General features: G+C 39.5%; 2 pseudogenes; both read left to right on the top strand.

Annotated features, from left to right (window-relative positions):
• Window positions 1-668: 668 nt before the first annotated feature.
• LOC118615934 lies at window positions 669-1,298 on the top strand (annotated as a pseudogene).
• A 596-nt stretch (window positions 1,299-1,894) lies between these two features.
• LOC118621943 lies at window positions 1,895-1,981 on the top strand (annotated as a pseudogene).
• Window positions 1,982-2,934: the final 953 nt, after the last annotated feature.

Genomic DNA, 2,934 nt, shown 5'->3' with positions numbered 1-2,934 from the left:
GAATAAATTCTAAGAAATGCATCATTAGGTATGTGTGCAAACATCACAGAGTATACTTACACAGACCTATGTGGTATAGCTTACTACTGTAATTGTATGTGCTATACTTTTATGCAACTGTTAGTGTAGTAGGTTTGTTTACAATAGCACCACCATAAACATTGGAGTAATGTGTCTGCTATGACATTATGACAGCTACCACATCATTAGGTGATGGAAAATTTTCAGCTTCATCATGATCCTATGAGACCACTGTAATATATACCATGTGTTGTTTACTGAAACATCACTATGTGATGAATGACTATATTTTTATCTCTCAAAACTAACCTTTAAACTGCTATCACCATACTTAAGTCATAGAACTGCTAAGGTGGCAAAAGTAGGATTACAAACCAGGTTTGTCCAATGCCAAGGTCAATTCTTATGACTATACCACACTTCTTCTAAAGATTAAATAAGTGTTCTTTCACCCCTATACTTCTTCAATATGTTTTTAAATGCCATCCTGGTAGTCCATAAATTTGATGTTCCATAAACTCACCATAATTGAATTTATATCTCAACTATATAGATGAGGATACAAAGGAACAGAAAGAATAAATATCTCACTCAAGATTTTCCAGGTAGGAACATTCTCCTTCGGAGAAGGCCTGTGGGCAGTGGCCATGGTGCCCTGCTGAAATGGTAAGATCCTAAAGCCCCACTTTTACAAAGACCTGCTGTGGCATGTTGCCATGTAGTTTAACCAGCCAACGTGGAAGATCCCTAGATGCAAGGCCCAGCAAGCCAAAGTGTGATGCATCACCCTGCTTCCTGCATCAGAACCCATCCAACCCATAGTGAGATGCCCCACGGTGAGGTACCACACCAAAGTGAGAGTCAGTAGGGGCTTCAGCTTGGCGGAATTAACTTGGCCAGCATCCACAAAAACGTGGCCAGGACCACTGGGATCTCTGTGGATCTGAGGAGGTGCAACAAGTCCACCAAGTCCCTGCAGGCCAACGAGCAGCGGCTGAAGGAGTATTGTTCCAAGTTCATACTCTTTCCCAGGAAGCCCTTGGCCCCCAAGAAGGGAGACAATTCTGCTGAGGAACTCAAGCTGGCCACCAAGCTGACAGGACCAGTCATGCCCATATGGAATGTCTACAAGGAGAAAGCCAGGGTCATCACAGGGGAGGAGAAGAACTTCAAAGCTTTTGACAGCCTTTACATGGCCCATGTCAATGCCGTGCTCCTTGGCATCTGGCAAAAGAGCCAAGGAAGCTGCAGAATGGGATGTTAAAAGGAAAAAATGAAGTGCTGTTGGCAAGTTGTAATAAAAAAAAAATTCCCAGGTAGTAAAACTAATCCAGAAAAAGGGGAGAAGGCCAAGAACAGTCAGACCTATTCTATCAATTTTTGCATCCTGTGCTTCTTCCATTGTTTTTTATGCCTAGAAAGTCCTTCTTTGCCTGGAGATGACAGATAATCAGTTATGTTTCCTTCTGTTTTTGGTGCTTGTCTGTATGTTTATATTTAACTCAAAATAATCTGGCATATATTTTGGTGAAATAAATGTTAGAGGTTTTTTCCTAAGGAGAGGACTTGATGAAATGATTCAAAGTTTTGTTCTGGAACAATATACAGAGATAACTGCTGAACAATATTTGAAAAGATGAGTATTGGAACAGGAAACTAATATGCCAGAAGTTAAAAATATAATAATCCTGCAATAATTAAATCAATACACACTGTTTTAAGAAAAAAGCATCAACTCTGTTCAGTGTAAAGAATCAAAACAATCTGAAAATCTGTTTTTTTCCTCAAAGAGCATATTAGTTTATTAATTTGGGATTTGATCATTTTTCAAATCTAAATAGTATCAAAATAATAAAAATTCCTAACAAGTGTAGTGTTCCATAGCATATATACTAAAATTAGAACCTCACAAAGATGATTAGCATGGCCCATGGAAAATCGTGAAATGTTCCCTGTTTTTCTGGTATGCCTGATGAGTATTATATATCAATAAAGCTGAAAAAATGTCCAAGTCTAAGTTTTCTCATAACAAGGCTGGTCCTTAATTGTGAGAGTGAAATAATCCTTTGACATGGTGCAATTCCTATAGCTATAATCATAGGCGTTGTGTCAGAGGCTGGCTGCCGAGGCTCCTGAGCTGATGAGCCCATCTCATCGGCTTCGGTGACGAACCCAAGATGCTTTCTGCCTGCTCCACACACCTGACTCCTTAAGGCAGGATGCTCACTTTTCTCTTCACCTGACTATCTTTCTACACTTTTTGGGGGGGGGGGGGGTGTCTACTTTTAAACTGTATTAGGTTTGGGTCATCATGAGTTCTGTCTTTTTCCTGGGATTTGAATTAGTGGGAACCTCTTGTTGGAATTAGGAGGATGTTAAAAGAGGCCTTAGGTAGAAAACATTTGACTTAGATCACATGTAGACCGATAATAATCCTAGAACCAAGGAGTTTTAAAAACAGGAGAAAGGAAACAAAAAACAAACAAACAAACAAAAACAGGAGAAAGTATTTCTCTCAACCTTCTGTTATTCAGCCTGAAACCTATAAACATGTGTGGTTTTCAGAAAGAGGAACTCAATATCAGAAGTAAAAAACTAAAGGCCTGCTATGAGTTCCAAGGTTTAGGGGTTTATTTGCTAACACTCTTTCTTCAGTGACATTTACAGAAATAGGGAAAATGTATTTCCTTCTAAGAAAAGCAAGCTTGGAAAGATACTAACTTTTCTATAGAAATCAGTCAATTCTATTTTTCTGCTTTTTTTTTTTTTTATCTTCACCCGAGGACATTTTTCCATTTTTTGTTCAGATAGAGCAGGAGGGAGAACGAGGAAGAGAGAGAGAGAAACATCGATGTGAAGGGACACATCGAGTGGCTGCCACCCGCACGACCAACCAGGGCCGGGGACTAACTG

The sequence above is a fragment of the Molossus molossus genome, unplaced genomic scaffold (genome assembly GCF_014108415.1).
Source record: "Molossus molossus isolate mMolMol1 unplaced genomic scaffold, mMolMol1.p scaffold_m16_p_1, whole genome shotgun sequence".
NCBI lineage: Eukaryota > Metazoa > Chordata > Mammalia > Chiroptera > Molossidae > Molossus > Molossus molossus.
This window is presented reverse-complemented; position numbering and strand designations above follow the sequence as displayed.